The 25,582-nt window shown below is 35.8% G+C and overlaps 1 long non-coding RNA gene across 2 annotated transcripts in view; it reads left to right on the forward strand.

The window, feature by feature from the left end:
- Positions 1-25,582, forward strand: part of LOC123613622 (uncharacterized) — a 520,235-nt gene that overhangs the window by 225,365 nt on the left and 269,288 nt on the right. For both annotated transcript variants that reach the window (XR_012508752.1, XR_006720994.2), the window contains exon 3: positions 11,835-11,905. This is a non-coding gene — a long non-coding RNA (uncharacterized LOC123613622). The remainder of the gene's footprint in view (positions 1-11,834; positions 11,906-25,582) is intronic.

Raw genomic sequence — 25,582 nt, forward strand, 5'->3', positions numbered from 1 at the left:
CAGAAGAAAAAAATCAAAACAAACAATTTCAGACTCCATTATGAATTATTTCCAGAGTTACTCTATTCTACTAGCTGTCTGTGTTAGATTATAAATGAGCAAGGAGTTCTATGGACTGAAGACCACCTCCAGTGGCCTCTGGAAATGGGGACAAAATTGTTACTGCACATGTCAGGGTAATCCTTCCTTAACTCCCTCCTCCCTTCCACTCTTTTCTTCCTCTTTTTTCTCAAATCCAGATAAGTCAAAGAAACACTCATTCCATTGCTTATAATCATGGAGCAACTTCAGAGGTCAGAAGTCCAAATAGAGCCCATATTTGAGCAGGTGCCTGTCCAAAGGTATGCTGTTTCCTCTCAAGAATGAAAACAGGATACCTTCATTTACAAAACCCTTCCGTGACATGATTTAAAACAAGGAGGATTTCAGTAATAGAGGGGGAGAAATGACAGAAAGCACGTTTTAATACCATTTCAAAGAGACTTGGACACTCATTAGGTATAAAAGGAGAGAGAATGGTTAATGATGATTCTAGCTTGTCAAACGAGCCACTAGGAGAATATCAGAGAGGCTGCAGGAACTCAGTGCTGAATACCCACTGTTTGCTTAATGTGGCCCCTTTGTGTGCTCTTTAGATTTACTTAAATGACATTGCATTCTCTCTCTAGTTACTACATGGGGAAGGACAGTCAGGGACATAAACGGTGATGCCCAAAATGAACTCTTAATGTAGGAAGCAAAAATGAGCCTGACTGTCAGGTGGGAGGAAAATTTCTGTACTTTAGACACACCAAAATTACATTCCCGGGGACAAGGAATAAGAGGAAGTTCCACCTGCCATATATCTTTAATTATGCAATGATATCATGTGGCTTATATGATGAAGATTAAGTTTCACTAAATATGTGCTTTATTTTAGGGGAACGATGTAAAAACAAAACCATTTGGACAAAATGTGAAATGCCTTTCTTTTAGGAGTGTTATAATCTAGTTTTTAGATTTAGCTGAATGTCATAAGAAAGCTGAAAAACAATCTGCTGGTATTCTGGCATCAGCAGGAAGGGCAGGAGGCTTAAATCACGAGAAGCCAGCTCCTCTCGTTACTGTAGCGTTAGGAATTAACACTGACATACCCATTTTTCTACATTACTTCAACATCTGGCTCACAGGAAACATGATTTGTCTACCCTGCCAGTATACACAGCCATCAGTAATTTAAAACTAGTGAAGGAGAAATTTTGAAATATCATGAGTCTTCCACTTTCAATATTGCCACTCAGAACTTCTAAAAGCAAATTTTCATTTATGTTTTATTATATGAAGCATATGGATTAATGTGGGGTATGCTTATAGCATTATAAAAATGTATTTTTATAATGTATAATCTGTGGTTGAATTCATGTCTCAAAGATCTCTATCTCTCGTGTGACTTGGATTCCATTCTTGGAATTTATTACATTTCTCTTAGCTTAAGCCCTAACCATTGGGCAGTTGTATGCTTCTCCTTTGCAAACATTTTGAGACCAAACCACCAAGGAATTTTAATGCCAAAGATTATATTAAAATTTATGTAAATCCTTGGCAATGACAGTGGATTATTTTTGCAGTCCTTCCCACCAACTTGGTTTTTCTTTCTGGAATCATTGGTGTGGCCTTAGAATGCATTTAGAGCTAGAGTGACCATATGTCCCAGTTTGTCCTAGAAGTTTCTGTTTATACATCCTGTCTGGGAACCTGTTTAGTTAGTACTTCTTTTTATTGTCAAGAATGTCCCAGCTTGGGTGATTGGCTATACGATCACCCTATTGGTAGCTGAGTAGGTGAAGATGGAATCCCTTTGAATTCTCTTCTTCCTAAATGCATGTGTCTCTCACATTACCTTCTCTCGAATGTATTGTTAAAACCTCTGATCTGTTCCTTCCCTTTGTCGGGGGCTGGGAGCCAGATCCATTGAAGTTGGGGTTTCTTACGCCTGAGGGTTGAATTGGAAACTTCTCAGCCAAGGCAACCAGTGAAGTGAAAAATGAAGGAACCAGAGCTAAGATTGTACAGGAAAGCTAAGATACAAAAAGCCAACCAGGGAGTCTTTCAGACATGAAAAACCAAAACTCTAACTGAAGTTAGAGTCAGCAGTCCAGAATTTGGTCCCAGAGATGAAAACAAATGCAAAACAGATGGCACTTTCCATAGTTTTTGGCTAGAACGAATGCTGTGTTTGAGGCTTCTTTTTAAATGACTCTGGCGATGGGTCACTCAGGGCTTCATTTTTCCTTAAAAGGTAATGGGTGTTTGTGTGAAGCTTGTCTTACATGCCTTTTCTCCCAGGTAACTCCAAGTCTTCTTTAACACCTACAGGTCTCCTTTTCTTGTAAAACATTCTTAGTGGGTCTCATTTTCCAAAGCCTTTCTGCTGTATTTTTATTCAGGTTATAATTTAGGTTATCACTTTTGTTATATTGTTTAGTTATCCTTAGGCAAGAAAAACAGAGTTGTCAGAAGTACAAATAAAGGGATTGTACCTTATAGAGATCTTTCTCTTTCTGATATTGATTATGGGTTGATGAAGATGATCATTTATCTAAGTCTAGTGACCTGTGCCTGCCTTCAACCCTCCATGTTGTATGTCTAATCAATCCCACCCATCAACTCACCTATCAAGGTCCTGGGACCTGGGCACAGAGAAGGACATGAGGAACTCTTTCTGAATGCCAGCCCTGTCCCAGGTGTGGTCCTTGGCTTTCAGAATTACTCCTCCAAACTTCAGGTTCCTTCCTTCCCCCTTTCCTTCTTTCCTCCTTTCCTTTCCTTTTCTCTCTTTTTCCTTCCTTCCTTCCTTCCTTCCTTCCTTCCTTCCTTCCTTCCTTCCTTCCTTCCTTTCTTTCTTTCTTTCTTTCTTTCTTTCTTTCTTTCTTTCTTTCTTTCTTTCTTTCTTTCTTTCTTTCTTTCTTTCTTTCTTTCTTTCTTTCTTTCTTTTCTTTTTCTTTCTTTCTTTCTTTCTTTCTTTCTTTCTTTCTTTCTTTCTTTCTTTCTTTCTTTCTTTTCTCTCTTTCTCTCTCTCTCTCTGTCTCTCTCTCTCTGTCTCTCTCTCTTACTTTTTTTTTTTAACTTTTAGACTTACAGATTGAAAATTTTTCAATCTTACACTGGTTAGGGCAGCTAGAATTAAAATTTTTCTCCTATGACTACAAAACAAAGATCCAAGTTTGCATCCAGCCATCATACTTTCTTTTTGCTTCTTTGCCCTCACTATTAGCATGCTTTTCTGAGGGCACTCATTCAGGCTTTCTCCATTTTGGTTCCTTCACAATCATCCAGTATAAAAAGGATACTTTCTGATGTGTCGGATATGACATATTCAATGGGTACAGATTTTTGATGGCCAGTTTTGTTTCTAACTGCTCCCATAAATAATCTAAATGCTGGAGCTTTTAAATGCAGCTCTCTCAACCTCTACCCAACCAACAAATTAATCTTCCTCTCCTAGACAATAAAAATACTATCTGAGTTGTGAGATGACAACTACAACTAAATTTTTGAGATTAGCTTTAAAGCATGGTTTTATCTGAAGCATAAATGCGAGGTTGTGCCTAGAATATAAAAATAATCTAGCAACTGGAATAAGAAAAAGCTTCACATAAATAGCCCACTGGCTTAAAATATATAAACTTTCTAACTCAAATTCTAAACCACCATTCTACCAAATTTCAATGATGATATGGTTCAGTAGAGCATGCTGAGCTCATTAAACTCTTTCCAAGATGTATTACAAATAGAATTCATGAAAGTTAGAATTTCTGCCTATTTCCATATGACATTGCTCTAATCAACATTTAACATAATTTGTTTGTACAAGGATTAATTGAATATACCAATAAAATTTCTCAGTTAATGGGAGTAAGCACAAGAAAATATAAATTTAGACTAATTGATATTTTTGTTAATTAAAGGTTGGTTAAATTGTCACAGAAAACTGTGGAATATTTGTCCTGTACACACACTATGTTTTTAAATCAGTTTGAGGACAAACGAGAGTAGGAAATGTCATATTTTTCTCACCCTGGAACCTAGGTATGGTGGCTTGATAGCTTGAAAATTTACCAGGCCTGTTTCATGAAAGATCTAAATCTACCTTGAAGACAAAGGCCTTATTTTGCTATTTATTAAAAAAAAACTTAATCTCCTGCTATTTATCTTCTAATTCTGCATATTTACTAATTAATACAGCAAGAATACACTTACAGTTAATATAGCAAGGAGAAAATAAAGAAAAAATTAGATTTCTATGTATCTGCTCTGCAGTGTTTTGGCAAATGCCAATTTAGTTGCCCTGGCAAAGGAAGAAATTCTATTCAGTGTCCAGATGAAAGATCTGGTCAAGAGTTAAAGGTTAAGGAAATATTAACTCAAAATGGATTAAAGACTTCCACATAAAACCTAAAACCATAAAACCTGGAAGAAAACAGAGGAAACCTATTGATATTGATCTTTGCGATGATTTCTTGGACATGACACTAAAAGCACAAGCAACAAAAGCAAAAATAAATGAAAGAGACTACATCCAATGTAGGCTTCTCCATGGCAAAAGAAATAGTAACATGAAAAGGCAATCTATAGAATGCAGGAAATATTTGCAAGTCATATAACTGATTAGCAATTAATTTCCAAAATATATAAGGAACTCCTTCAACTCAATAGCAAAAAAACAAAAACAACCTGATTTTTAAAATATGAAAAGGATTTAAGTAGATATTTAAATTCATAGTTCTCCAAAGAAGACATACAAAGCCAATAGATATTTGAAAAAATGCTCAACATCACTAAACATCAGGGAAATGCAAATCAAGACCATGGTGAGGTTATCATCTCACACCTGTTAGGATGGCTGTTGTTAAAACAACTGCTGATGAGGTTATGGAGAAATGGGAACTTGTGGGCAGTGTTGGTTAGAACGTAAAATGGTGCAGCTACTTGGAGAACAGTGTGGAGGTTCTTAAAAACTTAAAAATAAAATTACCATATGATTCAGCAATGCCACTCCTGGGTACATACCTGAAAGAACTAAAGTCAGGATCCTGAAGAGATAGCTGCACTCCCATGTTCATTACAGCATTATTCACAATAGCCAAGGTATGGAAATAATCCAAATGTCCATGGACAAGATGCATAGATAAAGAAAATGGAATTTACTCAGCCTTAAAAGAGAAGAAAATCCTACCATTTATAATAACATGGATGGACCTGGAAGACATTTGCTAAGTGAAGTAAATTCATTCCAGAAGAGCAAATACTGAATGATTTCCCCTATATGAGGCATCTAAAATAGCCAAACACATAGAAGTAGACAGTAGAATGGTGGTTACCAGAGGAATGGGGGAGAAGAACAAGGGAATTGTTGTTCAATGGGTATAAAGTTACAGTAAACAAGATGGGTAAGTTCCAGAGATCTGCTATACAATATAGTGCTCGTAGTTAACAATAAGTTATTGTGCACATAAAATTTTAAGAGGATATATATCATATTAAATGTTCTTACCAAAACAAAACAAACAAGCAAACAAACAAACTTAGAGGAAACTTGGAGGTGATGGATATGTTTATTACACTGATTGTAGTAACACAAGTGTTGTTACCATATACCCAGACTCACCAAATTGTACATATTAATCATGTGCGGCTTTTTTGTATACCAAGTATACTTTAATAAATCTGGGGGAGTTGGGGTGGAAATAAGGTCGTGGGAAGCTGCACATGCTTGGAGAGAAAGACTTATTTGCTTAAATAAGAGCTATAATGAATTGCATTTTGGCGGAAGGTTGGCATACGTCTTATATAGGTAAGACTAAATGCTCAAATTATAGTTTCAATGAACTATTAAACGATGTAACATTAACTGTCTTTTATAAGAGACTATTCGTAAAAATTATTGGGAGATTATTATAAAGTTGAAGAAAATCTTCAAAGGTCATTAGAATATTTTGGAGTTTCACTCTCCACTGAAGCAGAAGAACATGCACTGTCTTAAACTGTCCCCTTGGGAGGAGAGTCTCTCTCTGCCAATTATTCAAGCCATTAATGAAAAGTAGTCCTGGCTAACCCCCTGCTGTGTCTTTTTCAGAAGTATAATATAGAATATGTTGACAAATTTTCAGAATAGTGTCTGTTTTGTTAATTACAGACCGAGAACAGTGTTTAAGACAAAGTGTTCAGGAAGAACTTAATAAAAGAAAGTGGTGAATTTAGTTTTCAGTTACATCCACTTGTAGGATACCACTAGAGGAGTAATTTTACTGGTCATTAGTTCGTATTGCTCAAGGGCTGCTCTACAGTGAAATAATGAGTCTTCAAAATTAATCCTTTGTCCTCTCCACCCCCCACCCCATGCTCATAAAATCCTTTTTAATAGAAGCTGGATAGGGATGTCTTATTATGAATACTCATTACCATATTAAGTTATCAATATTCACTTCATGTAGAAAGATTTTGTTATTATTTTGTGCTTAATTATAATTGAAATTAAAGATAATTTTCTCATCCTTTGATAAAACCAGATCATTAAGTTAGAATTCACTGACTAACTCAATAATTAAAAAAATACTATTACAAAATTGTCTCTTAGAAAATAAATAGGTCTAAAGTCCTGCAGAAAAAAATAAAGATCTTAGTATTTATAAACTAAAAATAGTACCGAAATATAATCCTTAGAGCATATCAGAAGTTGGGCTCTTTTCATTGTATCAAATAATAATTTGTTATAATTTTAATTTGATGACTATTAAATATAGGATACAATCATTAAAGTCAAGTTTTAGATGCAGTGCCAGTCATACCTTTCACAGCGTGAAAATTGTTGTCTATCAGCTAAGTGAGACTTTCACACATGTTGATTTTTGTGTTGTATGTATTTGCTAGAATAATAGGGGAATCTATCAGCCTGAATTTATACATCCTGCTTCTGAAAATTTATTCCATGAATTGTTAACAAAATGAAGTTGATATCGGAATTTTATAAGCCAGTGATTCTGTGGCAAAATCACAAGATACTAATTAGAATTTGCAGTCTGGATTTTAGAGTATCACTTTGAATTAATACAATTTTTTTTTTTATCCCTATTAGACTATTAGCCTTGGTAACTTTAATAACATATAAATCACATTAGTAATGCCACACATGTTTAATGCTCTTATATAAATTCATGCTAACAATTTTTACAAATTGAATCATTTTGTTTTTTTGACAAGTCACGTAAGGAAATGTTTGATCAAGAATAGAAAATGTATTTAAAGGTAGGAAGCAAACAATTGGGGTAAGAAGAATTTAAAAAGTATTTGCCATGAGATACTTCAGAGAAGAGAATGATGCTTTATAATACACTGTTATAAAAAGATATGAAAGAGAAAGCACACAATGAAAACTTGAATTTATAAGTAACCATTCAAGATGATTGGGGCATAATTCAGGGTGTATGGAGGGTAAGCATTTGATGGACAAAATTTTATGCCAGTAAATGAAAATACATACTTTCAGAGGACCGTCCAGTCCACCGATGAGGAATTCACTGGTGTCTCTGCTCGCCACTTGTACTAGTTTTCTAAGGCTGCCATAGCAAAGTGTCACGGCTGGGTGTCTTAAAAGAACAGGGATTAATTTTCTGAAAGCCAGAAGTCCAAGTTCGAGATGTCAGCAGAATTGGTTCCTCCTGACGAATCTGAGGGAGAACTGGTTCCATACCTTTGTCCTAGCTTGTGAGGGCTGGCAGTCTTTGGTGTTCCTAGGCTGGTAGGTGCCTCACTAAAATCTCTGCCTCTGTCTCCAAGTGGTGTTCTCTGTTTCTTCACACAATCAGCTCAGCATGACAGGGAAAAACACTTATTCCATTAAGATGGACTCTCCTAAATTCATGACTAAATATAAAGAGGTCCTCAGTGCTGCCCAGCAGTCTTACCACTTTTCCCTAATTAACTCACCTTTCCACTTTTCTTCATAATTAGTTCACACTTTCTCCTCTTTCCTCAAATCTCCAACTTCACTTCCACCTCCTCACTATCAGTTAATACCTTTGTTATCTAATTGAGAAAACAAAAGCAGAAAAAAAAAAGAAGTTCCATCTCCTATCACTAAAACTACATGCATTTACGTACTTTAGTTTTCCACTTTTTCAAGGTTTTATTTTTATTAGAAACATATATACATGTTGAAAGACTATTTGCATAATAGAAAAAATGACTTTCATAATCTCATAATTGCAACCTAAGATTATTTCTGATTTTATGAAATTTCTTTCTAGTATATTTTCTCTGTGCCCATTTCCCTCCATCCAGTTACAGTTATGTAGTTGGTAATATTTGGTAGTCCTCTCCACTTAGTATTAAAGAAGAGGATTTCTTTTTATTGCATAAGCCTCCTGGCCATCATTGCTATGGGACAGGGCCAGTGGGTTACTTCTAGGGGCACAATGGGCATCTCTTCCTCTGGGTCTCCGTGGACAGCGCCAATCCTGGGCCATGCCTGGAAGGGGTTGGAGCTATGTTACGGGGCTGCTTCACAATCCATAGTCAGACCAAGGTCAACGGGCCCACTTTTGGGGGCACAGACAGACATGTCTCCTAGTGGGTGCCTGGTTTGCAGGAGTGTTCTTGATCCTTGGCTGAGAGGGGCCGGAGCCTAGTTACAGGGCCACTTCAGGATCTGCAGTTGAACTGCAGTTGGAGGATCTCTCTAATAGGTTCCATTGACTGATGGGTCTGTTTTTCGTGCCAGTACCATACTGTTCTGATTACTGTAGTATAGTTTGAAATCAGGGCTCATGATACCTCCAGTTTCGTTCTTCTTTCTCAAGACTGTTTTGGCTATTATAGGTCTTTTGTGGTTCCATACAAATTTTAGGATTTTTTGGATTCTATTTCTGTGAAAAAAAAGAAATTGGGATTCTTATAAGGATTGCATTGAATCTATAAATTGCTTTAAGCAATATGAACATTTTTACAATGTTAATTCTTCCAATCCATGAGCATGAAATATCTTTCCATATCTTTGTGTCTTCTTCTGTTTCTTTCAACAGTATCATATAATGTTCAGTATACAGGACTTTCACCTCCTTAGATAAATTTATTACTAGGTGTTTTATTTTATTTTATTTTATTATATTTTATTTTATTTTATTTTATTTTATTTATTTTATTTGCAATTGTAAATGGGATTGCTTTCTTAATCTGACTGACTGCTTGGGATTTTTAACGTCCTAACTAGCACTGCAAAACTTCAGTGGGATTTCGGAAGGATGCATTTCTCAATCACATTTGACCTAGAACTTCCTGTGACTGAGCATCCAAAGGGACCACTATACAGGAGGAGTCCCTTGGGAAATTTTGGTGTAGAAGCAGATGTTGAACAAGGATAGCAGCTACCAACATAAGTACCAAATATGACTCAGCTTATACTATGGTCTTTTGGTTTATTGGTTTCTGAAGTGAAGAATGCAATTTTTTAGGCACTTCTGGCCTGAATTGTTTCCCAAGTGTTTCACTCACTATCAGACCCACTATGCTCAGCCTTCTTACTGTACGTATGTGGTCTGATGTCTCTCCGCTATACTCAGTGCTGAAGAATACAAAGATTGTGACCTTCAGTCGTTATATTTGCAGGTTGATCCCTGAAACCCTGAACAGTTTGTGGTGTGGATAAAGGAGAAAATGTCTTCTTCGCAATTGTTATACTTTCACCTAGTTAGGTTACTGAAGTGTCGCTATGACAAAGGTTATGTTATCTTAATACATATGTGCCCCCTCCCCAATTTCTATAAAATATTTTATTCAGAAGCACTGAACATAAATGACGGCAGTGAATTTTGTAGTGCACTTACCCGTACCTCCTTTTAGGAGGAAGCACTCATTCTCCAAATTGCCTGGTTGTGTTGGCTACCAACAGCTCAGGGCTGAGTGCCTTGTCAGCAATTGCCCCTAGCAACAGGGAGCTGCCTCACCCAAGGCAGCAACTCACACCTAATGAGCAGTGATGCGGCACACAAAGGCCAGGTCGCACCTCAGCTCTGGGTGACCCTAAAGGGCCAGGCTAGTCCACGTCTCCCTGTGCATTCAGCTGAGGCCTTTACTGCAAGTTCATCAAGATTTAAGCTCTCCCTTTGCTCAGGCTGGCTTCTTGCATGCTTTTCACAGGCATTGGGCCTATGAGTCTTGCTCAATAAACTTCCTGAACAAAAATCTATATCTCACAGACTGTTTCCCAATGGATCTGACTTAGGACATAGTGTTTTCCAGAAGAACTGAGGCCTGCATAATGTCCACAAGCATGGAGAAGAATGGGCCTTGTAAGGCTGAGCTTGTGTCTACTTGAGTCTATCGAGGCAAATGTCTGTAGTCTAAACACCTAAACGTAACATCCTTCTAAAGCACAGCAGCCAAAATGCTTGCATAGAGGGAACTTACTCTCCAAAACAAGGAGCTCCTACTTCTCTGAATTTAGGGGGAAGCTGAAGAAGATAAGTTGTTATACACACATAGTCAACATGACCTTTCCTGGGAAACTGAGCTTGGCTCCTATTGTCAGTCATTTTCAATCATTACATCCCAAGTACTAGGCCTAAATCAGCTGAGGGGAGGAGGTGAAGCCAGCCTGATTCTTCTAATGTGGCTGACATTTCTAAATGAAAACATTTGGACATCTTAGAATCTGCCAATTCTTGATTACCTATCAGGCTAAGTTAAGAGGCTACAAATCTGGAGAGATTCCTCTAGTTTTGAGAAACACTATAACATATAGAGAAGGGCTGTACTTGAGGGAGTGAGGTTATTTAATGACGGGGGTGAATGAGGGAGAGTTGGAGGGAGGGAATGGCATCGCTGACTTTACACAGTAACTACTGGTTATAATAATCCTCTCCTTTCCCTCCTCCTTCATTTTTATTTACCACACATGATCCGGTGTCAGGCACTGGGTGTATTTTTATCTAGTCCCATGAGGTAGTCAATTTATCCCCATTTAAAGATAAACTAATGTTCACAAAAATCAAGTAAACCAAAGTCACCTAGCTCTCTCTACAGATACATTCTTTCCATTGTATGTTTATAATGCAAAGTGTGTTTAATGTCCTTTTGTAGCAAGAGAATTAACTATTATTTGTGTTCAAAAGGTTTGTCGACTGAAATAAATGCACGGCCTAAAAGTTAAGAGTTATGTTTTATTTGGCGGGAGGACTTGAGCCAGGATGACAGCCTCTCAGATGGCCCTGAGGGACTGCTCTGAAGAGATAGGGGAGGAGCTAGGATATATAGGAGCTTTACAACAAAGACCAGGTAGTTGGAACAATAAAAGATTGCTTGTTATCTAAAGAAAACCAGGCATCTCAAGTTAAAGAATTTAGTGCTTTTCTATGTATGGGAGGAAGCAAACATTTGGGCTCACTGAATTCATTCCTTTAACAAGCACCTAGCTATATAGGGCCAGTATCCTGTCCTTTCTTATTCTGAGTCCGCACAGAGTGCACCATTGTGAGTGGCTGCAGAGGCCGGGCTGCAGGCTTGTCCTCACTTGGGGGTGGTGGCAGCTACTGAAGACTTGGTTTCAGCATTCTTTGTTTACTGATATGGTTGCAGTATTGTCATTCACACTGCAGTATTTTGGTTCAGAGGTTTCAATGATTTAGTTGGACAGAATAGTGAATTATTCTCAATACACCAATTAGGTTGAATTTTACCTAATATATTGATGAGTAGATAATTTCATACTTGGAGCTATAACTAAGAGGAGTAATGGCAAAAGCAATAAAAATTTCAAAGGGAGTTCATACACTAATGAAGCCTTTTTTTTTTACTTGTAGGGTAATGAAGCATCTTGGAAAGAAAAATGCAAGTGCTCACTGAAAGCACTGACTTGTAAATGAAGAAAAAGGTACCGTAATTATACCATTAAATATATTGAAAATACCATTTATCAAGTTGATTATTGAAGATTAGGTAAATTAAGTTGGCTACCATAGTCACTGAGTTTATTATTGACCATTATTTTTAGAGTTTAAAAGAAGTTTGGAAAAACTCAGAATTACTGTGAAAACTCTCCTGTTTCTGTGGGGTCAGAATATAACTACCTATGGGAATAGAAGGAAAATTTATTATTATCTCATCTCTATATCATTTGTAGGAGTATCTCAGGGGAGACAGAATTGTATCTAAGGAGAATGGGGAAAGTAGAAATATAAGAAATTTAGCTCGGTCCCCTTGGTATCTACAATGAAACTAATTAGAATTTGAGAAAAAGTTTTAAAAATAACTCAGGTTTACACGTTCACTCTAGGATGAAGTTGGAATTTTAAATTAGGTTTATTTTAAGCTGAAGGATTTTATAAAAAGTGGTTATGTTAAATATTTAATGTTAACGCTGTTGCTGAATTAGGTAGTAAAATTAGCAAAATGGAAATCAGGAAAATGAAGATGTTTATCATTGAATCACTGATTTTAAAATATGAGGTATATATTACACAGGTTTACATGAACTTTGGAGTGATGGGATAATCTTCAAAGTATAAACAGATCTAATAATCTAACAAGATTATTAATATAACTTCTGGTATCCATTTTGAAATACGCATTAAGAGGCATCTTGGCAGTGTAACAGAATCTTAACAAACATAGATTGGGATAAGGCAGTAAAAAATGTTTCAGTAAAACATATTCTCCATTTTCACATTTAATTGTGGTTGTACATAAGAAATAGAATACAGATAAGCCCATTTTGGAAAGAGACTTTTTGAAAGTATTAGTCAAATTTTTGTTTATTATATTTTAAATGCACTAATAAAGAGGCTGGTCAGTGGAAACCAATGGTGATCCCTCAGTGAAATAAGAAATTCATTTGAGATGTGAAATTTACTTTCTGAAAGTATCTAGTTTATGTTTAACTTTTTATATAAATTAACTTAAAATTAAGCATACTGTTTTATTATATTTTTTGAATTTTTGATAATACGTGCACAGGTGAGTAAACACTTTGTTATCTTGTACGTAAATATTGCAATGGCTCTATCAGATATTTACATCCAATCATGTAATGGGTATTATCTTTTCTGCAGGAATAAGCATTTCAACGTGATAAGGTTTTATTTTTCTTGTTTACTATTATGATGATGATTGACTTACAGCTGATATTCTCTGAAACATGCTCATTTCAGCGGCTATATTGGCAGTTGTACTTTGTGAATGCCGTTGTTTGCCGACATGACAATTCATTGACTAACGATTCAAATACAATTTTTTTGTTTTTACTGTACCTCATTCAGTTTCAAACTACTAAAGTCATAGTTACTGAACAGGTTACTTTCAGATGCCAGCACTAACAGTAAGGGATGTGACAGAATTCTAGTGCATGTAAACAATAAACTAAAATGAACTTTAGATACAACACATTTTGGTATAATTTTTTTTTATTCCTTAACGGTAAAAATAACGTGTCACATTTAAATATTAAATAGTTTCAATATTCTACTGCATTAAAATTTTTTATTAACTTAATTTTATTTACTAATTTATTTGGATTGAATGGCAGAAAAAGTGAGATGTCGTTTTTCTCATTTATCAAATTTTTTGAGGCCTACAATCTCATTTTATTCCAAAAAAGTCAATGGCTTAGAACATAGTATTGGGTGTTAAGTATGTAAATATTTACAGAAAACATGAAAAAAATTCTCAAACCCCTTTCCGTTTCTTTTACCATTTTGTTTTGAGTTATAGTCAATTTATAATGTTGTGTCAATTTCTGATGTACAGCACAATTCTTCAGTCATACATGTGTATACATATATTCATTTTCATATTCTTTTTTTTACCTTTTCCTTTCCTTTTCTTGTAATAACTTATGGTGAAAAAGAATATGAAAACGATACGTATGTTCTCATATGACTGAAGCATTATGCTGTACACCAGAAATTGACACAACATTGTACATTGACTATACTTCAATAAAAAAATATATATATATATACACATTAGAAAAAACCTTTCCTTTTAAAGAGATGCTGTATAAATCATGTTTTTTAAGCAATTAACTGGTACAGATCTGCTTTCATAGCTGACTGCAAAAGCAGGCTGTGGGTATTGGCTGCAGATGTAGCTTGTGGAGGGAGATGTGAACCCTCCTCTCATGAAATCTTCCAAGTGAAGCACAGAGCCCTGAGAGACACAAATGAGCTTTTACATAATGAATCATAGGATGACTTTGGACAGGTAGATAATTCTGAGATTTTCAGATCATTTTTGCCTCTGAAATTTCACATTGTCTCCGAAACAACTCTGTGAGGCAGTCAGGGCAGCTCCTTTAACACCTTCTCTTCCATTTCTAATAATCTTGCCATGTTTACAGTCATCATCTTGGCTCAGAACCGCATTACCTCGCACACGGTCCACGGGCATGTGATCCTTTCTGGGGCCCCTGCTTCTGATCTTTCCCCACTGCTCTCACAGAGATCTTCATCCAGGGCACCGAGTATGGCATCCCCTTTCTTCAAAACATTTACTCATCTTGTTGCCATTTGTATATTGTGAAGTCCTTTATGTGACTTTGGTTATGCATCTAGCTTACTAAGTAGTTTAAAATATTCAAAATTCACTAGACCCATTGGTTGTCTGTGCAAATGAGACCAAGAAAAAAAAGTAGTAGGATATTTAAACAAACAAAACATAAGGATATTTTAAGGAAAAAAATCATTACAGAAGCATTTCATATTTGATTCAGGGCTTGCCAGCTTACTTCTAGTCAAGGAAATTTAGAAGTACATGCTTAAAAATGAAATGATTGTAGTCTTCGAGAATGTTGACTGACAGGCTTTGACCTGCTAATGAAATTGACATAAATATTTTAATGAATCATAACTGATAGAATGAGAATATTGAGATCTAGAGTTAAATTAAATGGAACAGATTACATGGGAGATAGAGTTAAATTCCACATAAAAGATACCTGATGACAAAGTAATTATCAAATAATTATGCAGTAAATTATGTTTTTTATCTCTGCCAGTGGGAAAACTCTATTTGCTGATTAGTGTTAAATTCATTAAATGAACTTTCAGTAAAATTAATCAGCCTGTTAAAAATAGATTTCAAAAATTAAATCAATATGATATACTGGAAGAATGAGGATGGATTTATTAATTATCCTAATTCTACTTTTATAAGTCTCAACCACCACCAAGTTACTTTGGTTACTGTCATGATTTTATAATTGGAATACATAAGGATATTGATCTGTCAATGCCATAGCTGAGAATTTTGCATTTCCAGGGCTCGGGGATGATTCTCATTCATCCTCTCCTCTCTCTCTCTCTCAACAACCCCCCTGCCTTCCATCTTATACATTACATAAATTTTTACAAAATTTCAAAATTGGGAAAGAGTGAACCTGACTGACTCAGATGCTGGGATCAGTGGTTTCAATGATACACACCTTCACCAGGATCCTGACTCATATTCCTTCTCATTTCCCCAACTATAGTCAGCCTTCAGACATCTACTAGTTGATGAATCCAACTCTTCATTTTCTTTAATTCTGTTCCCAAGCTGTGAAGTGTTGCTGGACAAATTTCCATAATAAGCCAATAAACTTCACAATGACTTTATACTTATTGTACCATTGGAGCTCCCCTCCCCCATGCTTCTTCATGGTCTCTTCCTCTGTGTCTAGTCATTTTCTCTGAAACATAGTAGCTTTACCAAAAACGTATTCCTCTTGTCAATGGCATACTTTATCCTCCCAGTGCTGCCAAGAAGAAAATACCACCATCAGACATGCCTCTGTACTTACATAGGACATCACCCATTTGGCCTCCTTCTCCCCTGTTGAAAGAAGAGGAGTTGATTGTCCCTCCCCAGTTGAATCATTTCACCTCTGCTCAATGTGGTAGGCAGAATAATGGTCCTCCCCAAATATTGACATCTTAATTTTAATCTCTGGCACTTGTGAGTATTTTACCTTTTATGGCAAAAGAGACTTTGAAGATTATGTTAAGAATCTTGAGATAGGGAAATTATCCTGGATCACCTCGGCTGGCTCAGTGTATTCACTAGAGTCCTTATAAGAGGGAGATCAGAGGGTCAGATTCAGAGGAGATATGAAGATATGACAGTGGAAGCAGAGGGTAGAGAGAGACAGAAGCAGGGACAGAGAAAGAAACAGAGAAACAGTGACTGAGAGAGAAACAGATTTGAAGATACTATGCTGCTGGATTTTAAGATGGAGGATGAAGCTACAAACCAAGAAATGCAAGTAACCTCCAGAAGCTTGAAGCAAGCAAATGGAATCTCCCCTATAGCCTCCAGAAAGGAGCACAGCCCTACTGACATCTTTATTTTTAGCCCCATTAAACCCATTTCAGACTTCCAGAACTGTAAGATAATAAGTTTTTGTTGTTGTAAGTTACCAAGCTACATCGATAGGAAACTAATATACCAGTGTCTCGGTTTCCAGCACTTATACAGGGATTTTATCCTATTATCTCCTCTATTTTCTCTACATCAATTTTGCTTGTTCTTTTAGCTCCTTCTTTTCTGATAGGAAGGAAAGAAGCCTTCCATTAACTTTTGGCTCAAACTATTGCCTTTATATCTCTATTTCTCTTTTATCATCATTCTTAATAAAAAATAATTTGTCTTCCACACCTGCCTCTCACACCTTGGTGATCTAGTTTCTGATTCCTGCTTCACTCTAAATGGCTTTTCCAACCTCCAAGGCAGATTCTTCTTATTTGACAGACAGTAATGACCTATTCTCTCATGGCTTCTAGATAATCATTTTGATTATTCTTTCTGGGGTTCTTCACAAGTTCTTTTTCCACTGGCCATTACTTACATGTTGGTAGATGACTCCAGGTCTACTCTTTTTCTCTCTTTCATTTTTGCTTTCCAAGTAAACCCTGGTGATCCCAACTACTCTCATGGTTTTGCAGTTACAAGTGGACAACTTCTAATCGGCCAGTCCCAACTTTACTCTTGAATTCCAGATACATTTATCTACTAGACATTTCTGCCTGTATGATCTGTAGGCATCCCAAACATTATATAAACCTAGAGAGATTCTTCTCATTTTCCATGTCTTGTAGGGGAAGTGGGGAATCACCCTTAACTCCCCCGTACTACTGATTCCTCTTTCCACTGTGTTTGGTTGAGTCTGTTTCACTAAAGTCAATCAAATTAATCTTTGCACCCCACAATTCCTACACATTTGAAAGGTCATCTCATCTTTCTCTAGAGATTTTTAAATTTCCTCATTGGCCTTTCTACCACAAACTTGCCTTACCTCCAAACCCATCCTTATTCTGAACCAGCATTCCTAAAGCTGAGTCTGACTACGTATTTACCTTGTTTAAAGATTTCTTCTGTACTCATATTGACAAAGATAAAGTATGCATTTATTAACATTGCCTCTAAAGTCTGTTCTGTTCCTTTGGCTAACTTCCCAACCTCCTTCCTGTCCACCTCAGATACCCTGTGCTCCAAACACAGAGAGTAGTTCCTTACACTACATCTGCCTGATTCCTTTTTAACTATGTCTTTGTACACATTCTTAAAAAAAAAAAAATTTGCTTCCTGTCTTATTTACTTGGCAAAATATACCAATTTTTTAAGCTCAAACATACCCTTTTCTTTGAATCTTTTCTCAAATGGCCAGATTCAGTGACTAATTATGTTTCCAGGTTACTCTGTCCCTGTCTATATTGTAGAAGTCATTGCATTGCATTGTAATGATTAGCTTTTGTATTCTGTCTAACCAGTCTTTGAATTCTTAAAGGGCAGACTGTGCCTTGTTACATTTACAAGAGACCTAGTACCTAACTCTATGCTTAACATGTAAGGAACATTAAGTAAATGTAGCCTGGATTAATGAACATCATAAATTAGTGTGAACAAAAGATCATGTAATGGTTTTCTGAAAAACAACACTCAAACTTTAAGTAAAACCAGGGGAAGCTGTGAAAGAAGTGATTATGAAAGAAAACGTATTGGGGTTGACGTGACAGTGGACACAGCAGTCCAAAGGTTTGATGCTCCTTATGAGGAAGACCCTCTGCCTTCCCTCAGGTGGCGCACACAGATGAATAGGATGGTGGCTGTGTTCTCAAGAGATTACAGGCTGTAAGGAAGAAGAGTTACATGAACTTTTTGGTGAATAAGAGACTACAAAAGTTATAGTTGGTGTGTTTACTGGATACTAGAATTGTACAACATGGGTGTGCTGAGTTCTTTATGGAGATAGATAATGCTTCCTAGAGGAAGTAACTAAATCAAATAACAATGTAACATTTTCAAGGGAAAAAAAGCAAATACTAATAACAGAAATTGTAAGATGTCAAGTGGCTGATACATTAAGAAGAACATTGGTTTTTGCATTCCTTTTCTAAGCCAATTGAACACATTATATTCATGCACATTCATATATATTCAAAAGGAGTGTTCTGATTGAAAACATTTTTTATTACTAATTGGTGTGTCTCATTGATTTTTATTAAGCACCCATATTGAATTTGTGCCAGAGGAGAAATTGAAATATTTCATTACAAATGCTGATCTAATTCTGGTGGAAAGAGATCAAAGCATGGAGTCAGGTAAAGTGATGGAGCTCCCATTGGGCCTGGCGTCACTTTACAGAAAGTCCAGACTTTGTTCTTAACCCTGCATTCTTCGGGAATGTGATCAAAGACATTCAGATCTCTCGGGCCACACAGTTTGAAACCGACAGTCACCTTAGAGAACAGACCCTGAAAAGTCTACGGGCACATCATCAGAATTGCACCAGTCAATTACTGTTGTAAATTAAACAAATATCTCTGATAACAAACATTAAAAGTCAAACAGATAATTAATAATTTACTCTATAGTTTAGTCCCATTGAGAGAAAATTAATTTATATGCCAATAGTACTTTTTAATAGTTATTTGTTGCAATTTTGATATACAGTGAGGCTAAGGTGTCCACATGCATTTGATACTGAATTTTTCCCCAGATGAATACATTTACTTAAAGAGAAAAGTAATCATTATACATAACGAAGATTAGATGACTTTGAACTGTACTATGTCTGGATAAGACAAGTTCCCAAAGTTTATTTGTCCTCTTTGTTAGGAGTGTCTTAGCTGTTACTAGGTTTTTGTACATTCATATTATGTTTATAGTCAGCTGGTGAAGTTTCTTTGAAACTGTGTAAGATTTTTACCAAAATTGCAGTTAATCTAGACGTTAATTTAAAGAGAATTGAAATTTTATGTCAATCGATGAACATGGTCTGCATCTCTATTTGTCTCTTGTCTCAATAAGGTTTTAAATTTTCCTGCCGAAAGGTCTTGTAAAATTTTTGTTAAATGTATTCCTAGTCATCTGTTTTTATTGTTGTTGTTGTTATTACTATAAGTAGTACCTTGACCTACTTCATTCCCACTCTGGAAAAGCCTGTCCAAGAATTTTCCTAGCATCATTACTTTTAATTACAATAACAACCAAAACTAAGTGTTTATTGATCAAAGAAAGCATAACTAAATTGTGCTGTATCCACATGATGGAATATTGCACGTGGTTTGAATTGAATGAAAAACAGTATATACAAGAATCTTAGAAACAAAATACTTTTGGGGAAAAAAAACAATTTCAGATGGCTATATGCAATATATTGTTTTTGTAAGCTCAAAAATAAACAAATTGAATACATAATGCCTTAGCAATATTCATATATATACATGGCAAAATGTTTTAACAAGCAGAATTATAAGCTAAAAATTAATGATAACATCTGCCTTTGGGAATAGCAAAATGGAGGGTAGGTAGGATGAGGGAGAAATGAAAAATGGCTTCAAAAGTAGAGATAATATTCTAATCTTGAATTTGAATGGTGGTTCATGTACATTCACTTTATTATTATACTTCCTTAGTTTCATATATTTTACATTTATTATTTTGTGTGCATTAAATATTAGATAGTTTTTTAAGCAAGAGGTATAGTTCAATGGCTTTTAAACATGATTAGGATTTCGCAAATAAGTAACAGATCACTAAGAATTAATGTAAATACCTTTAGTGCTAACTTGTAATGCTCTTACACCAGGCAAGTGAACACTGAACCTTGGAAAGAGGCTTCTATGAGCTTTGCATATAGCCCTAGACATAATGAGAAATATGTTCTCTTAATACATTAAATTTATTCTGTGATTGAAAATATGATACTCTTTAAAATAAAATATTACAGTATATTAATAGGATATCAATATTGTAATATTACCTTCTTCAAGTCATTACAGAACCATCATTTTTTTCTCAGTGAGGCCTACTCTGACTCTCCTGTTTATTACTGCAAACTCTTCTCCCCGTTCCCTAACTCTGATCGTATTTTCCTTTTTGCTTATTCATAGCACTTAACATTGTTGATCATATCGTATAGTTTACTTACGATATTTATTGTTTAACATCTGTTTCCCCTCACTAGAAGGCAGTATGGAAGCTAGCTTCTGAAATGGCCCCCTGTGCTTTACTTTGCTTCTCCTGGTATTTGTGCCTCGGTGTAGTACTTACCCCTTTGAATCATGGATGGCCTTTGTGACAATTAGAATATTGTAGAAGTGGTTTTGTGTGATTCCCAAGACTAGGTCATAAAAAGTATTTCAGTTTCTAAATTGTTTTCTCTTGGATCATTTACTCTGGGGAAAGCCATCTGTCATATCGTGGAGACATTCAACTAGCCTTGTGGAAGGAGGCATCTAGGGATGAACAGAGGCTTCCTGCCAGCAACCAGAAACAACTTCCCAGCCATTTCAGTGATTCACTTTGGAAGTAGATTTTCCAGTCCCTGTCATGACTTCACATGACTGCATCTGGCCCCCATTTTGACCATAATCTTATGAAAGACACAGAATCACCCAGATGAGTTGCCCATAAATACTTGAGATACAATAAATGAAACTATATGAAACTTGAGATATAACAAATGCTTATTTTTTTAAAACCAGGAAATTATGATTTAAAAATAAAGCCACAAGTGTGATTATAAAATCTTTTGTTGAAACTCACAGCAGAAAAAAAATGTAATGAATATATGTATATTCATGTATAACTGAAAAATTGTGCTCTACACTGGAATTGACACAACATTGTAAAATGACTATAACTCAATAAAAAATGTAAACAAGCAAACAGACAAAACAACAAAAAACAAAACTTCAGAGAGCAATAAGGTGGTAATTCAAAGAACCATTCAGTTAAACAGTCAGGCTTTGCTCCCACAGCCCCTGCTTAATCCAAAGAGAAAATCTTGCTATCTTGAAGATGCTTATGGGTATGGCTTTGTCAAAAAAATAAACCCCAGTATGATTCGTAAGAGACCAAAGAAATTTTTTGAGAGTTATACAAACAGAAACACTGCCAGCTTGATCTGAAAAGGTCAGAGATAGTACAGAATAGAAAGAGGAATTTGGATCCTCAATCATTTTACATGCAGGAAGCAAACTGATAAAATTACTTAGCTGTAAACATAAGCTGCATTTCCTGACAAAGAAAGACTGACTGGAAAGGCAGAACAGAGGGCCCAGAGTACAGAGGAAAGAACCTGGCTTTTAGTCCTAATGAAGGAACTGGCAACATGTGCCTTAAGGGATTTCAGAATTGCTCGGACCAGCAACTTCTACATGCCTTCCATTGTTTTTCCCTCTTAGTGAGACGGTTTATAGTGGTTATCCTTTGTCTCTCCCAAAAATCGTTGGGAATGTGATGGATAGATACCTTGTCTCTTTAGTTTATGAGTCTTCATACTGAGAGCTCAGAACTGGATCCAGGGGGCCTCATTTGTACCTGGACTTGGTATAGATGACTGATGCACTAAGGAACTGAGACTTCTGGGGACTTAGGAGGAAATGCCCATGATGTATCTGGGAGGAATGTGAATCACTGTAAGCCAGGGGGTAACTGAGATACCTAGTTTCCAAATTTGCTTCCAATACTCTTCATGTTCTGGTAGTCATGGCTGTGGAATCCTACCCACATGGAATCATGGCTGGCCTGTGTAACCGGTAGGATATTATTAAAACAACATATGATTTATGACTTCTAATGTAGGCAAATGATTTTGTTCTGTTTGCCAGCTTTAATCTCAGGTGCCTAGAAGAGTGCCTGGTACATAGCAGACATTCAATAGATATTTACTAAAAATAAAGAATAAATAATGAAGACATGTATTTTTCATTACAATAAATTATTTTGAAATAATTTGTATTTTGTTACTCATTGTTCATGCTGTCTGTGAATTTTAGCCATCACCCTACACTTTGATGACAGTAAGAGAACTTTAAAATACTTTCACAACAGTGAGGAGACAAACAGCTGTCTTGAGGTGGTAGCAATCTACCTCTATATCGTCAGCACATCTGACTTTCTAATACACAATCATCTTTTCTGTTTTCAGCTAACACTTGTATGTCTCTAACTCCTATAACTTACTGCATCACTGAAGCCTTCTCTTTTGTTGACTTACCTAACTTGACTTTGTGGTACTGAGATACAGACTTTTTAATATACAACTGCAGTGTGCTACAGCTACTACTTCTGGGAGCCAACTACTGAGCATTTACCATGTGTCATATATTATCATTTACAATTCTATATGAGTCAGTACTATTAACTTCATACTAAGAAATGGAGGAAAATGAGGAAAGTGGGACATAAAGAAGTTTAACAGACTGACAATAAGAGAATTTGAACTAAGACAATTAGACTCCAAAGACTAAGTTCAGTGAACATCAATTTACCATGCTTTCCTGACTTAGATTTTAGGTCTAACGCCTGATTTCAGATGGATGGCCTTTAAATGCAATGAAACCAAGAAGGATCTCTGAGGCATACTTGTTGACTTATATTCTGAAGATGTAATTGTCTTTCACATCCTTTGGCATGTTCTGAAGCAGAAACTTTGACCTTTAAATATAATACCTGCTAATACTTTATAAATGTACATATTTATTTTAATATTACATATAGTTGATGACAAAAAATAATCCTCATGGACCAATTAACTATGTATAAATTTTTAATTTTTCACTCATGAATAGATATCCAAAGAGCTTAGCTTTTATGGAGATACTAATTTGCATGGTTAGTAGTTAATTATAATATTGTTGCCATGGTCAGAACAAGGGCCAACCAAGCCTTTGTTATATCACCATGGAGCCTAAGAAGAGACAATATATAAAATCCTTCACTAACAAAAGCTTTTACTAATCCCAGTCAACAACAATGTGATTTAGTATGCAAATTAAATAAGGAAACAAACGATGAAACCAATCTTGACTTCCAGATGGTTGGTCATTGAATATTGTGAGCAACTTGGTTAGTGTAGTTTATAGCTCTCGATGTAAAAGGCAGTGTGATTTATTGAGAAAAACAATTGAGTGGAATCATCAGATTTCATCTACTAATTTTCTCTGGAAGCATAGATGTATTCATTAAGTTAAGCCTTAATAACTACCACAGTAGAAGAACAAAACAAAACAAAATTTCAATGCCTTAACACAAAAAAAGGATTATCTCTTTTGTATGTTTCATGTTCCACATAGATCTGTAGAAGTTGTAGGAAGATCTGACTGACAAAATCACTCAGTGATCCAAGTTGATGGACACCCTATTTCCTTGTGCATGCAACATTTGGACATATGATTCCAGAGCTATCACAGAAGCGAAGAGGGATTCAGAAGGCACCCTAGTGTTTACCTGTCTGATCTCATTAGAGACACAAGATGCTAGTACAAAGGAAACAAGAGCTAATCTACGTATATTTTATATTGATCCATCTAAATTTGCTAATCTTGTCTTCTGACTGTGTCTAAATCTTTCTGTTAAACTCATCTAGCAAGATTTTAATTTTAGATTTGTGTTATTTATCTTCTGCAATTTGCAGTTGATTCTTTTTTATAGATTTCAATTTGTTAAATTGTCCATTTTATTTATTTTGTCAATTTTTTCTTTATTTTCTTGAACACATCAATAACAATCATTTTAAAGGTCTTCAGAGATAATGCGTCTATCTGGATCACCAGTAGATGTGCTTCCATTGTTTATTTTCTCTCTGCTTCTTTTGTCTTGCTAAGTAATTTTTTATTTAATGCTAGACATTATGAAAAAAAATCTGTAGAAATTTCAGATAATGTTCTTTACTTCCAGAGAGAGTTCTTTGCCTCTGATGGGCAGAGAGATGGGTAGAGAAATGGGTAACTGATCACCTACCAGCTAACTTCAACTAGGTACTGAGCAGAGTCAGTGCCACATTGCAGCTCTGAAAAATTTCAGTCTACGGTAAGCTCACACCTGTTCCTATGGAGTTTTCAAGTAGGAGTTTGGTGTATTCTATATAATTATTCTCCCTAGTTAAGGAACCAGACTCTAATTTTTGTCTCATGAATTGTTTGCTTTTCAGAGGTTTTTCCTTTTAAGCTTTTAGCCTGCTGATCCAGTTTTGGTTATACTAGCTACATGCTTGTGGCTCTCTAAATCTTTGCTTCTATGTTCTAAATCTCTGCTTCCACATAGCAACCAGAGTTTTCACTGGATTTTCTGCCTCCTATCAGTGTAAAGAATCATCAAAAGATCCCAAAGAAAAGCAGCTACAGAAGCCAGCTCACTTCTTCAATATTCGTCTCTTTCCAGAGATTCAGCCCTTCCATTTTTCTTGCCTAAGAAGCATCTTGCTACCTTCAGGCAAATGAATGCTATATTTTATTTTGCCTTTCTAGTTGTTCTAGGTAGAAACAGTGGTCTGCTGCTCAACTATTTCATCAATTCCCAAAATAGAATTCCTAGGGAAATATATTAAATATTTGGTAAGCACTAGCTATCCTGGCACAGTCCAAAAACTTTTCCTTCTTCTCACATATAGAAAACAGACAACTCCTCTTTGAGACTACTCAGTGTTCCAACAAGTCACTGAATCAAATTCAAATCCATGATTTCCAAGAGACATACAGTTTCATTACGGGTCATCTTGAGCTGGAGATATATGAACTAAAAAGACAGGTTACCTCTTCACTGTCATATCAGTTTGCAAAAGTGGAATATGAACAAGAAAATTGTAATGAACAGTCCTACTGGGAAAGAAGATGACTGGGTGGCACATAGCAGTCACTTGTGTAGCAATTCTGGAATCCCATTCGACAGACATTTTAAGACCTCCTACCCTGAGATGGCAGAGTTCCTTGATTGAGTTTCTTGTTCTGCTCTGGAAGGCTTCTTCCATCTATTATTCTGCCTATTCTTTGACTCTGCCTTCTGAAATGTTTCCTCTTTTCTATTATTCTTGGCTTATCTGAAATAGGAATTGGAAGCTATGTCCAATAAAGAGCTTTTTACTCATTTTCCCCCCATAATTTTGAGGATTCACAGTATTTTCTTGTTTGTTTATTTAACTCTGGAACAATCCAAGATGTTTTGTAGTCTGAGTCTATAATAAGCATTCCTTTGAAAATTCAGTAAGTTTATGATTTATTTGCTTCCAGTCAGTTCCATGAGTCATAATTCTGGAGTCCACTTTACTGTTTCATTTTCCTCTTCCCTGTGT

The sequence above is a fragment of the Camelus bactrianus genome, chromosome 8 (genome assembly GCF_048773025.1).
Source record: "Camelus bactrianus isolate YW-2024 breed Bactrian camel chromosome 8, ASM4877302v1, whole genome shotgun sequence".
Lineage (NCBI taxonomy): Eukaryota > Metazoa > Chordata > Mammalia > Artiodactyla > Camelidae > Camelus > Camelus bactrianus.